Here is a 15,131-nt window from a genome sequence, read left to right on the forward strand (position 1 = left end):
CAATTCCATGAAATTACACTTTGTGCCCTTGCGAAGACGTTAGTGGAGCGTGTGTGGTTTACCGACACACTAAATGGTTCTAAGCAAAGGTAGCAAAGGGTGACTCAATGTTTGTCATAGTTCGGTGGAGCGTGTGTGGTTTACCGGCACATCGAATAGGTGACTGTAACATGTGAGGGCACCATGTAAGTTTGCATGGTTATTCACACCCGCTTTGTGATCCTCGGCATCCCAGTCACAAACAAGAGGGGCATATCGAGATTTAAACATGCCATTGAAAGTTCAATGAATCTCAAAGGATCTAGGAGTTTTCATAGATTTAAAACTTAATTTTCTTTTTCGTTCTTCGTGGTGGAAATTAGTGAATCGTCATTCACTTACCTTCAAATATTCTGCAATTAGGGTTACGACATCCCTCTCGCGAGTTGTAGAATATTGTGTTGGGTCCTAGCCTTAGTATTTCATTTGGGTAATTTACTAAGGACTCAATCTATCAACTAACTTGAATTCGTTTTCTCCCGTATTGTAGATGTCAAAGTTCGACAACTATGGTCTTCCCAAATCCCGTGGAACAAGCATTCCACATGAAGATGATATTCCACGATTCGATCAAGGAACAAGAAATCATGCTTCACTTCCTCCACCTCCTCCAATTATTCTCCCTAACCCACAAGTTCGAAGGCTTGAAAAGTTCAAGCTCACTAAAGCCCTTTTGGCAAGTAAACATGAAGAAGGAAAGTCGGTGTGTGCACACGTCCTAGGGATGAAGTCACACATTGATAGGTTAAGAATGTTGGGATCCGTTGTCTGTGAGGAGATGGTTGTTGATTGGATTCTTCAGTCACTTCCTAAATCATATAGTGGGTTCGTAAGAGAGTACTATATGATGAACTGCGACGTGACCCTTATAGATCTCACCTATATGCTTATTGCTGCTGAATCAGCAATGATTTGGCGCAATAGAAAAGCAAAGTTGATCGGTGAATCTGCCTTCAAGACCTTTATGGATATAGACAATGGCAACGAAAGACATGCTATGATCGAAAAGTTTGATCATAAGAGAAAGGCAATGTCTGAAGTAGTTCCATGTCATGTTCCAAAAGAGTCAATTTGCTTTTATTGCCAAGAGAAAGGGCATTGGAGACGAAGCTGCCCCATTTACCTAAGAGATCTAAGAGATGGGAGAGTCGAAACGTATGGCTTTAATTTAGATAAAATCCATTGACTAACTCTTTTAAGCTTCTATTCTAGATTCTTAATACATAATGTGATAAGATTGCGATTGATGTTTTGTAGAATCGAAGAAAATAAAGGAAGCTTAAGGGAAGAAGTGAGCAGAATCTAACCGTGAAGGAATGGATTTCGATCTCATTTCTCGAAGATTATATGAGATATTACTTAGAGTTAGAATTAGATTGCTAAGAAAGATGTATTAGCATAGTTTTTTCAATGAATTGCATTGTAAGGACACATTTTTTCCGCAATAAAATAAATTTTGATTTTATATTATTTATTTATCCTTGCAATGGCATATATGAAAAATTGATGTTTGGATGTTTCTATTATTAGCAATAATGGATTTGATTCTTAGTTATGGAAATGTCGAAAATTTACCAAATAGGGAGAGTCTCTCATCGCCCAAGTTTCAATTGGACAGAAACTTGGAATCATGCAACTTGGTTGCACGATGAATGATAAATTTCATATTTTGGAAATTAGACTAATTCATTGACAAAGTATCAAGTGAAGGACTAGGAGATCGAGTACACAAAGTTGCATGTTGATCAAGTTCACCATAAGAGTAACAAAGATATTCGTCATGATTTACTAAAGGTTTAGTAAATATGATTATACTTACAAGATTAAGTGTAATTCTGGATTGATTGAAAAAATTTAAATCAATAGCAGAACAAATAAGAAGAATCAAGTAGGCAGAAAGATAAAAGTTTCTCCATTCTAAGAAGAAGGGAGAGTACCTTTTATGCTTTATGATAGGTCTTAATGATTAAGAACCATATCTGAATTGATCCTCTAAGTGAGTCTTAGTGCAATTGTATGTTTGAGAAGAGGAATCAAGGATTGAAGAAATGGTTAAATCAATAAGTCAATCATACTTCGTTCCAAAAAAAGTCTTAAAGTTAAGATTGTAACATTGAGTGATAAGTATTAAATGTTTATAACATTCATCAAATGTGGAAAGTTGTGATGTCTTGGATAAGACAAAGACCAACTAGGACCAAATTTATGAAGTGTTTTGATAAAAGCTACACTAACTCTTGAATATTTGTTTGTCAAGAAATGGTTATTGACAAGAGAATCTCATATGTCAAGGAGTCAGTGGGAGTCTTAATGGTCTTGAAAGGTTTCAAGAACAAATCAAATAAACCTTATCGATCATCACCAGCACACGAGTTGAGGTTTACAACCTATCGTGTCGACATTATTTTGTTTCTGTGCCAATCCAATCGAGTTAATTATGCATGTGAGTCCTATGAGTTCTCATTTGAATGCATTAGAGGAAAGCACCTTAATCAATGAAAGGTACATTGATAGGAAAGGGTGATCTGCTTAACTACTTGGAAGACATGGTGGGCAGCTGTGCTACCATAAGGCAAGAAATCAAGATTAAGAAAGTTCGGTCCATATGAGTTTGAATTTGTCGTAAACTTTGGTTTTAACAAATTCACATGGATAGGAACACATACACTGTTTAAATCTAAGTGTCATAAGATTTCCTCCTTCATGAAAATGATTGTGAGGAAATGCTTTCACTAAGAAAGATTTTAAGAAGATAGTGATTGTAAAATTGCATTCTCGAATTCAATTATGGTTACGGTATCCCTTTCCATGATTTGAATTGTGAGGTTTGGCAATTAGTCTTAAATGTTTAGACACACATATGAACTATCTAAGGCAAAGGTGTATAAGTTTAAGAGGCCTTGATACAAGATTATCAAAGCATTAAGTATTAGAAACATGGACTTAAGAAATTCAATAGGTATTGTTTTTCTGAAAGTTAAAGATGTTTATGAATACATGTCGAAGCTAGTGGGAGCATAAGTGTTATGTTTTATAATAATCATCATGATAGTGGGAGCATAAAAGTTATGATTGTATGATTATTAAGGCACGTATTGCAAGTTGGCAATATTAATTATAGAAAACAAGAGTTATACCTTGCAAAGTAGTAAGGGTTATAAAGTTGTTTTGCTATAATTAAGGGAGAGAATATTATGCTTCATTTCAAATCTAAAGGCTTAGGTTGTGGAATGTTAATAAATTTAGTCAAAGGTACATAGTGTGTTCTTAAAATTTCGATTATGATTACAACATTCCTCTTCACAATTCGATTTTTGAGAACATAGCAAATAAAACATTATGCATCGTGTCTCATACGCTTCGGGTATAAGACCGATTACTAATGCTTTAATATTTGACCATTCTAAAATTTTCCAAATGTCTAGCGCATTTAGAGGGAAAAAGGACTAGAATCGGTTTTGACTAAAAATAATTAAACAACTATCAAAGGACAATCCAAAGTTCGACGAGGATTGGTCGCTTGTGAGTAGTTGGAAGTATAGTATTGGAAAATATGAAAATGTTTCCATATTGGATGGACCATATCGACATCATTACGAATAGATAAGATTCTATTAAGAATGAGTTGTCATATGGAAAATATGGAAGCGTGTCCATATTGGGAATTGAATATTGAAAATCTATGACTAGATTAGAAACTTTTATGCAAAAGGATGTTCAAAGGAATGTACTTTGAGTGAGAGACATCATATCTAAGGAATTGTATTGTAACAATCTCCGATAAAAGACTTTGTAATATCACTGACAATAGTCTTTGTGACTTTGGTGCAGTGACATTACGAAAGGATAGTTGCATAGAATGTTAGAATCTAGCATATTCTATAAATGGAAAGAATTTGATATTCTTTCACTTATGAAAAGGGATTTGGAGTTGTGAAATGAGAATGATTGGAAATGTGTTCAATGTGATCTATTTCACAAAGTAAGAACCATAGGTAAACATTGTGTGCATGCTAGGAGCATGGGACAAGTGTAATAATTCAAGTAAGAAGTTGATTACCTGAAACGACAAATAATGAGTAATCAATATGGTGATAAATAAAAGGTGTTTTATTTATGCTCAAAGGGTTGAGGCCATATGGGATTAGTATTATTCTTGTGTTTCACATTTGCATGTTTTGACTTCCAGAATAATTGAGTTTATTAAGAATAATCGAATTATTCAAACGGGCCATAGTCGTTCATATGTTGGAAGTAGATATGAATGAAGACTGTCGTGAATTGGTGTGTGGATTGTCTAAAGAGCATTAGACATAAGCAAATGTTTGTTGCAACGTTCATGAGTGCTTATGAATGTGATTTGAGCAAAGAGAATGATTTGTTCAATTAGTCAGTCGTTATAAATCGGGAATCGAGATATAGTACAAAGAGAATGATTTGAAATCATATCTCATATGATATCAAGAATGGAGGAATATATGATCCCTTATCTAAGGACACGCGTATCTGATAGGATCAGAGTTGACAGCGGCTTTGGAAAGCTACGATTGCAGATCAGGATCTGAAGTCATACGCATAATAGTTATTAGACTTATCCAAGTGGGAGACTGTTGGATTAGTGTCTAAGTCCATAACTATTTTGGTATGTACTTGACCCGATGGCGCATGGTCCTTTTGGGTTGCCTTCACCAAAGCAACTTGATAGGATGAATTATGGAGAGAAAGGATTAAATATGATTTATTAATATATTATGGGAATAATATATTAAAGGAGAAATCATATTGTTTAATTAATATTAGTCAATAATTAATTGGTAATTAGTTTTGTGACTAAAAGAGATTAATTAAACTTAAGGGACCGGAATTGTAATTATAAGATAATTACAATTTGGGCCATGGATTGTCTTGAATCAAGAGGTGGACGAATTCTAATGGGAAACCCATAAGGAAATCGTCCAAGGGCTTGTTTAAAGGAGTCCATGGGTTGCTTAGGGCTTAAGCAACCAAATTAGGGTTTCCTTGTTAGATAACCCTAATAGTCTCACTATATATAGATCCCTTAAGGACCAAAAACGTGGACAAGCTTCTTGCTAGGGTTTCACACGGGTTTTGGCAGCCTCCATCCTCTCTCCTCTTCATCCTCTTGCTTATGGTGTTTGTGAACCATTAGAGGAGTGACACTTGTGACTCTAAGCCTTCCAAAGTCAATACAAGGAGATTTGGGATTGTTATTGCTACATAACAATCAAGGTAACATCTTAAACCTATTCTCATGTTAATATGATTACTTGAATGTTAGAATTAGGGTTTATAGTCTTGGATAACTTGGATGTACAATAGAGAACCCTAGATCCAAGCATTAGGGTTTGTATGAGCACATAGGATGTTCTTAGGACCAAAACCTATCAATAGCAACCCTAGCTGTTTTTGTGAAGATCTAAGGCTTTTTTAGTGATTCTTGTGAGTTTTCGTCCCAAGGAAGAAGGAAGAGCATAGAAGGATCAAGAGGGGACTGAAGGATTCGAGTTTGGTTTATCATTTGCAGTCTTTGGAAGGTATAAAGTTTGAACCTTGCTCATTCTTTTGTTAGATCCCTCTTTGGAGTGATTTAGGGCTTTTATAAGCCATTTTTGGTGGCCAACCATGTTTGCAAACATGGTTGGGGGTTTGAGTTTCTGTATCATGTCATTTTATGAGCCACAAGTAAGATCTAGGTTGCTTTTTGCACCAAGGAAGGCCCCATGCAACAAAAGAACCATTCTAGAGCCTTTTTAAGCTCTAATGTCCCATGCTTGCATGTAAAGTTTGTAACTTTACATGCTAGATCGAGTTTAGGGGCTTGGATCTATCATTTGGTTAAGTGTTGTACATCAAAAATCGAAGTTCTTAGTAAGGAATGTGATAGACTTGGTGAGTCCATTCCTGGACTCGGCGAGTCCAAGGATTTTGGTCCCATATCAGTGAGGGTCGTAAGGACCAGTTGAGTGTGGAAGGGTTTTTAGGAGTCTCGGGGAGTGACCCAACGTTCTGGACTAAGCAAAGTGTTCTGGGAATTCATGGTACTCGGCGAGTCCAAGACAATCTTCATGGAACTCGGCGAGTTGTTCATCAACTCGGCGAGTCGAGGACAGAACGTGTTCATAGGATGAAGAGTAACTTGACAAGTTGTTCATACAACTCGGCGAGTCAGGTCAGGACATGAGTATCAGTTGATGATGAACTCGACGAGTTGTTCATAAAACTCGACGAGTCAGATGTGGATTCAGTCGGTGTTCATTTAGAAGGAAAAATCATCGAGTCATCGCCTAACTCGACGAGTAGAGACAGGTATGAGGTCTGATGGAAGGATAGAGACTCGGTGAGTTGACGAGTCAACTCGGCGAGTCAGGTCAACTGGAAGTTGACTTTGACGTTTACTTTGACTTGGTCAAGGGGTAAAATGGTCATTTTACCCTAAGGGCAGATGTCAGTTTCTGACTAAGTGTTTTGTGGGAATTTTAGCCGGAAGACTTCCGGAGCAGCCGCGGTAGCAGTCAGAGGATTCCCGCACAGTTCAGCAGATACGAGGTGAGTTGCCTTCCAGTAGGGGTGGGTCTAAGGCCACAATGCCGGCCCACCATTGAGGAGTATTTAGAAGATAATTGTCTTTGTGATAATTTATCTTGGTTTGGTATGCGTTTGGTTATGTGTTATATATGTATGATATGTTGCATGATAGGGATAGTTTCCGTGATAGTGGTCCGTAGGACCAAGGGGTAGGTCAGTACCCAGATATGTCTGAATGTGTGCTTATATCTGCTGTTGTATGCTAGTGGTAGGGGTGGAATAGTCCCCAGTTACCAGTTGAAAGATACCGATGTCGATTGCCGATTGAAAGATACCGATGACGATTACCGGTTGAAAGATATCGATGATGATTACTGGTTGAAAGATATCGATGGTATTGTATGGTATGTGGTATGATGGGGAACTCACTAATCTTTGTGCTTATGGTTTTAGTTTTTGGTTTCAGGTACCTCTTCGTCTAAGGGGAAGGAGCCGGCGGCGTAGCATGGCATCACACACACATATGATTTTTCCGCATGGTGTTTTCTGGGATTGTACTCTGATATGACATTTGTTCATGGTTGTGGGTTTCAAATATGATACTTGGTTTTGAGATTTCATGTTTATACAATACTTTCTAATGAATGTTTTATGAATTAATTAATCAAAAAATGAAATTTTTAGGCTTGAATTTTGGGATGTTACAGTCTCAGCTCCGGAAGCGTGTCACTGATGAGACTGCTGTTACATCCTTGGACGAAATTCAGGTGGATGAGAGCCTGGACTACATTGAGAGGCCCATTGCAGTTTTGGATAGGAAAACTAAGGTCCTTCATAACAAGGAAGTGAAGCTAGTGAAGGTGCAATGACAGCACCGAAGAGACTATGAATCGACATAGGAGTCGGAAGATGAGATGCGAGACCACTACCCGGATTTGTTTGTATCAACAGACTTTGAGGAAGAAGTCGAGTTCAAGTGGGGGAGATTTGTAACGCTTAATCTAGGTATCATTTATTTCTGTAAAAGTTTAGGGTTTTGGACTGGGACTCGACGAGTTGGGGGACTCCAACTTGTCGAGTATGAATCATTTTGGACACGAGATTAAGGGTATACTCGACCAGTTGGAAGGCCCAACTCGACGTGTAGGCACTGGAAAGGAAAACCCTAATTTTCTAGGTTTTGCACCCTATATAAAGAACTTATGTTTCATTTGTGGCCTCCCTCATCGTCTTTACAACCCAGAGAAACCCTAGTTCGAGCTTTACACCTTCTTGAGTTTGTGTGAGAGCCTTGGAGAGTGATTTTGATGTGATTGTGAAGGAATTTGGAGCTTGAAGAGGTTAGAGCAAAGGGAGAGGCAGTAGATCCGACATCTACTCTGTGTTAGCAAACATTTGGAGGTAAAAAGTCTTTAGCTTGGCTTTCCATTTCTTAGATCTTCCCTTAAACTTTTCTATTTAACATTTTGTTATAATTAATCTGTTTAGTACACGGGTCTGACAACTAAACATATAATTTTATTTATTTATTTTTCGCATGTTTTTTTTTCTCATAATTTTCATTTATTTCATATTTCAAATTTAAATAAACTTCTCATTTAATCATTTATATTCATTTAATCATTTATATTTAATATTTTTTGTAATCAACCCGTATAATATATGGATGTAACAACTAGTTAATAACAAATCACTACCTTTTTTATATTTTACTCATAAAGGTTTTATTAACCAACTGTTTTAGTTTAGGTTTGACCATTTGCTTGGAACAACATATGAAATTACGATTTTTTTTATTTGTTATTATGTTTTTTAATTGTTCATATATACCCTTTTTGCATAAATGCCCAACCGAACCTTCGCTTTCCGAACCTCGGCTTGAGGTCCCGTCATACTCGAGCTTTTTTACGATGGTCACACTTTCTTCTCCTTCATAAAAGTACTTTGTCAGGTCAATTGTTGTGTTATGGTCCATATTAAACATTAAAACTGAATCTTCAGGAAACTTCGTTGGATTTTCATCCGTTTTGTGGAGTTTATCTTGTTCTTGATCGGATAGTGTGTGTTGAATTGTATGCTATTGTAATAATCGACTGAAGTTTAACTTTACTGCAACTGCGTTTTTTCTGAATTTCGGGAAAACAACTCAAAATTGATTGAAGATAAAAGTTGCATATTGAAATTCGGAAAGATTTGACATTTTTTAGTAGCAGAGAGTACGCGACTTCGTCACCTTTGGTTTACAGTTTGAGTATTAGGAAAGTAGCAATTAGTTTTCATTGAATTTAGCTTAATTGAGGATCGTGGTTCGTGACTTCGTTCGGTTTGCAATGCAGGATTTGTTCTACTGGACTACTGGTATGCTACGAGGCGGTTTGATGAGAAAATATGGAATTACTTGCAGTAAAGTTTATTTGTTATTTGATTTTAATGAATTAACGCGAATTATTTTTAATGATATTATAGAGATTATCGTGGAGAAGAATCTCGACTCACCGTTATAATTGGGTGTTCTAAACCAATCATGTCGCAGAATTGGGAAGCTGATAAGATGTATGCAATGCTTAATCTTTGACTTCGTGTTTACGTATTGTTTGCTGTTACTTATTACCAGTTTTAGTTATTCAATCATATGAACGGGTTTAGTTGATTAGGATAGTAAGGGCGTGCTTGGTTCATGGATTCCAATGGAATCTGAAGGATTCGGAAAGAGAAATTCCATTAACAGATATCAATTTTTCAGTATGTGATAATATGAGATGATTTAACTTCTATCAAATTCCTTTTTGCTAGGCTGGATGTTTACATCCATGACTATTTGTTAAAACGAAAGATGCACACATCCGCAAAAGCTTTCATGACAGAAGGGAAGGTTGCTACAGATCCTGTAGGTATGTTGTTGAGTTGTTCTTATGTGTACAATCTGGGCATCCTTTATAGATCTCCATTATGCTAAGGCTTTTGATGATCCACTAATTGGTTTATTTATATTTTTTATATTGATGATTGGAGCTTCAAAGGATAATAGAAACATAGAATGATTTTAAAGAATCATTCTTATGCATGCAACACACCAATAAATATATATACAGGCTATACACATGATGCACGCAATGTGAAATTGAGTCTGTTTGAGTTTTCAAATTTCAGCTATTGATGCTCCTGGTGGATTTCTTTTGGAATGGTGGTCTGTCTTCTGGGATATATTTATTGCAAGGACAAATGAGAAACATTCTGAGGCAGCTGCATCATATATAGAGGTCTCTTCTCTCTGACTTTTCTTGTTCTTATACTAGACATTTTCACTGGTGAAAAACTGGTTTCACTTTTCTTTTCCCATACTTTATCTTCTTTTTCTCTTATTCTAAAAAAAAACAATTTCAGACACAACAACTGAAAGCAAAGAGCATCAACAACAACTGCATGTGATGCAACAAAGAAATGTTCACTTACAAAGAAGGGATCCTAATCATCCTCCACTTGGTGGCTCTGTAAATGCTATGAATATGAATGGTGATGGGATGATGGGAAAGCCATCAGCCAGTAGTAGTACACTTGGTGTGAAGTTGCAAGAGGAACCCATGAAGCATTCTTATTCTATGGTTTCAGAAACATCTCCAGCTCTTCTTGATTCCAACAAGATGACCCTTATGAAATCAGCCACAAATCAGCAAGGGTAAATCAGTATTTTCATCAATAAAGATGCTCCTTTTTTTTTCTTTCTCCATAGATTGGTTGGGTCTTTATGTTCTATTTTTACGTTGATTCAGCCTGTTGGTACCAGACAATTCTCCAAATGTATCTTCAACTTTGCAGCAAATTCAAGGGAGACCTCAGTTGAATACAGTATATTTCCAACACTCTATAAATATATGTTTTTTCTTATTCTCTCTGTTCCATGTTTGGCTCATGAGCTTCTACAAATCCTAGGAAATCAAACAAGAAGTTAACTTGGGTAATACACAGAAATCCTTGCCTACAGATCCTTCATCAATTTATGGACAGGCAATTTTTCAGTCAAACTCTGGTCTGGCTAGTGTGGGTAAGACATATTTCTTTAATTTTACTTGTTTATTTTTGGTGGATTTTGATTTTATGATCCATTTCCATCCATTCAGGATTGAATCAAGGTGTTCCAGGTCTTCCATTAAAGGGTTGGCCTCTAACTGTAAGTTATCATGGTTTTATCTTTCTTGCATCTTATGTTGTTATTTAGTTTGAACTTTGAAAGGGTAAATCTGACAGTTGGTATCAACATGGTTTTCAGGGAATTGACAGTTTACGCCCCAATATGGGTTTGCAAGTACAAAATCCCAATATGCAAAACCAAAATCAGTTTTATTTGGCATCACAACAGCAACAGGCCTTAGGAGCTTCACCAAATTATGGGGCTGTTGGATTACCTAGAGGCAGTCAAAGTATGAAAGATGGTCAACCCACAAGAAATGATGGATCCGTAGGCTCCCCGGGTCAAATGAATTCACCCAAGGTTATGATTTTTCTTTTATGATCCAAATTATGCACAACCACTAATAAACATGCATCAATTAATAATATTTTGGTTGCATTATTGCCTTGATGTTGACATCAAATAAAATATTATATAACATATGTAGATGCCTCAAATGCAACAATCTACTTCCCAACAACATGACCAGTTGCAGCAACAAGTTGTGATTTTGTAGATGATCCCCTATTAATTACACAATCCATTAAATATGAAAATATAAATTCAAACCACTGATTGGTTTGGTCTTTTGATACTTAGATAAATTGTAAAGCATAAGAAAATTCATTAATAACTGAACTTAGACTAAATGTGCCATAATTTAGGATAATTGAACGTAAATAAGTGGATTTTTTTTTGTAAAATAATTATCTTATTTAAATACCTAAATATAAGAGTAAATTACAAAAATGGTCCCTGTAGTATAATGGGAATTACAAGTTCATTCCAACTTTTGATTTCCTTACATGGGCAATGATCATGGTTTTAGTTTGTTGCGAGTTTAGTCCTTATTACTAACACTGTTAATAAAAAACCATAAAATGCGTGTAAAAAGACATTTTTACTCCACTTTTTTTTGTCAGTCTTTTTTTTTTATAAATGTTCGTCAACAACATGGTGAAACCAGAAAAGTAACCAACGTTGAATTGGTTTTGATCCAGTCATCCATAAAAATGCAAATTAATTCACTAGTTATTTTATTTCCACTATGCCCTAGGGACCATTTTTGTAATTTACTCCAAATATAATATAATTTAGAAAAATTAAATGCGAAGTAAATCAAAAACCTATACTTTAAAAGATAATTAGAAGAAAAATAAAATATATTATAATTAAGAAAATAGTTTAATACAAACTTATGAGCAAATTACAACTTTGGTCCATGTGGTATATTAATTTTCCAGGTTGGTAAAATGGTCATTTTGAAAAAAAAAAATAACGACTCATGGTCCAAAACCGCAACAAAATAGGACTATGGTGACAACTTTGGGACAAAATCAAAAGTCGGACCAAACCTGCGATTATCAGTAAAGCAAAGGGACCAAATTTGTAATAAAAGTCTTTGTTTTTATGTATTATTGATGAATTTTGGGAGGGTTGAAACTTTTTAGCAGAGTAACAGAAAAAGAAAGCAACAACATTCTTCTTCAGCTGGGCCAGCCAACAGTAGTGGCACAGGGAATACACCAAGCTCCCCAGCATCAACTCACACACCAGGGCCTGGAACCGCTGATGGAATGACAACAATAGCTACAAGCCTCCACCATCTACCCAAAACCATCATCATGTATCCTTCTTCTGATCAGGGAACAGCTGCCCTTGCCTCCTCAACAAATCAGCTCGTAAGTTTTTTTTTTTAAATAATATTATATATGCAATTGGGTGGGAATCAAGTTTTGTTTCATATTGCAGGATGACATTGAGCATTTTGGAGATGTTTCCCTGGATGATAACGTGGAATCCTTTCTGCAGCATGAAGGAGGAGGAGATGGAAGACAAGTTTATGGTGCAATGACGCAACACAAGACATAATCTTCTTCCTCTAAGGGTTTGTTGTTTATTTAGTCATAATATCACTCCAGACCCGTTTGTTTGTTTGTTTTTGTGGAAAATTCAAATAAAATTATAATCAACAGGTTTTTCCTTTGGGGAAGTTGGCTGTATACGGACAAGAAAGAAGGTCTTGTGCTGTCATTTTTCTTCAGATGGGAAGTTGCTAGCTAGTGCTGGCCATGACAAGAAGGTATACTGCTTCTTAATTGGCTATATAATTAGGTTTGTTTTTTTTTTTCTTGTAAAAATCAAACATAAAGTGAAGTTTAATTACTATATTCAGGCAGTTCTATGGAGCATGGATACCCTGTACACCTACAAACGGAGACAAACGCATTCCTTGCAGGTATATATATTATATATGTGAGTTTTATAATTTATCGAGTTTGAGTTTATGTTAAATTTGAATACAATTAATGTTAGGAATTGTAAACTACTTGTGCTGGGACATGAATGGAGAGTATTTGGCTTCTGTAAGTGATGAGATTGTAAGAGTGTGGTCTGTGGCCTCTGGGGAATGTATTCATGAGCTCACTTCCAATGAAAACCAATTCTATTCCTGTGTCTTCCATCCAAGTTATTCCGCTCTTTTGGTTGTTGGTGGAATGCGGGTAAGTGATATTTCATTTTCATATACTCTATTGAACTTAAATGCTTTGTTTTCTACTTTTGTTGGATGGAAAGGTAATAGAATGAGTCATGATATGTTTAATTTGGTTGGTGTATAATAATATTTGATTCTTTTACATTATATGTAAATACAAGCTGGTATGGTTTTAAATAATATTATTCTATGTATAATTTAAATATGACTATGAAATTTATATTATAGAAAACTAAAAAGTTTAACATACTAAATAAAAGCTAGCTTGTTATTATCCAAATAAGATTAAGTTAAAAATATTTGTGGAAATTAAAAATGTATATTATTTAAAATCATGAAATCTTTAGAAAAAAATTTGTCTCATTATTTTTTTTTTTGGATAATAATAGGTTGTGTTAAAACTTTCATTCCATTACCTACTGGAATGAAAAAAGTATCCCTGTCTAAACAATGAAAATTAATAAAATAGAAGATATCCATTTCTTCAAGATTGGTCTATTAGATCCTATTAAGCAAAATAAACAATTTTTTTGTTTTCATTCCAATAGAATGCTTTCTTCCATTTTGTCACACTAAAGACCGCCTAATGGTCTATTTTGTTGAATGAAGAAGCAATGCCCGTTACATTCCATGAACATGCTTGGTTGGTCTATAGTAATTGAAGGATTTTTCTTATGAATTTGTTAAATCTAATATAATACAAGAATAGTTTTAACATTATTCTATATATTATTTAATTTTAATTGTAGAATTTATTAATCACAAAAGTTAAAGACCTAACCATAATTAAATCTCATCAGAGCCCAAATAAGATTATAACAAACTTTTGTTTTAGAAAATATGATTATAACTTAACTAATATCATTAAATTCTTAAAAAAATATTTGTCATTAATTTAAAATAAAAATAAAAATAGCTTATATTACAACTTTCAATCTACTCCATGATGATATGAAAAAATACCCATGCCCAAAGAATGAAAATTAGCTAAATGGAATGAATAATAAATCAATTCCATTAGCTAAATTCATTCCAATAAAATGAACCATTTCATTCCTTCATACCAAACATTAACTAACTATCTTACACTTGTTTAATTATGGTACACTTTTGAGCTCATATCAAACCTTTAGATTTTTTTTGAATATATATATATATATATATATATATATATATATATATATATATATATATATATATATATTGCAGTCTTTGGAGTTGTGGAACATGGCTAAAAACAAGAGCTTGACGGTTCCAGCTCACGACAACATAATTGCTGCTTTGGCACAGTCCCCTGTTACAGGATGGTTGCTTTTGCAAGCCATGACAATTCTGTTAAGTTATGGAAATAACCCTATATATATATATATATATATATATATATATATATATATATATATGTGTGTGTGTGTGTGTGTGTAAAGTGAATATACATAACAACCTTATATAAGCTTAGGTACCTAACCACATCATAATACGTAATTTTGTATCACATTTGCATTGTAATCACCCAAAGTTCTTAAAATTCAACCTCATAACTTGATTGCTTCCAAAATCTTTGGGCTTTCACCATTATCTTCCTTCAAATGACGTCTTTCTATCGGAGACCCCCTGGTGGGCTTCATATACTACCGTTACAAATCAAATAGTGTAGGAGGAATATAATGGTGAATGTTTGAAAATCTTGGAAGTAAATCAAGTTAAGGGTTGAAGTTTAAGAACCTTAGATGATTGCAATTGAAATATAATGAAAAATAATGTAGTATAATGTGGTTAGGTACCTAAGCTTATATAAGGTTGTTAGGTATATTCACTTTACCATATATATATATATATATATATATATATATATATATATATATATATATATATATATAGTTA

The 15,131-nt window shown here is 34.7% G+C and overlaps 1 pseudogene; it reads left to right on the plus strand.

The window, feature by feature from the left end:
• The first annotated feature begins 9,109 nt into the window (after positions 1–9,109).
• Positions 9,110–14,602, plus strand: LOC111885567 (transcriptional corepressor LEUNIG_HOMOLOG-like; annotated as a pseudogene).
• The last annotated feature ends 529 nt before the right edge of the window (positions 14,603–15,131 follow it).

Source organism: Lactuca sativa, chromosome 9 (genome assembly GCF_002870075.4).
Source record: "Lactuca sativa cultivar Salinas chromosome 9, Lsat_Salinas_v11, whole genome shotgun sequence".
In the NCBI taxonomy this organism is placed as follows: domain Eukaryota; kingdom Viridiplantae; phylum Streptophyta; class Magnoliopsida; order Asterales; family Asteraceae; genus Lactuca; species Lactuca sativa.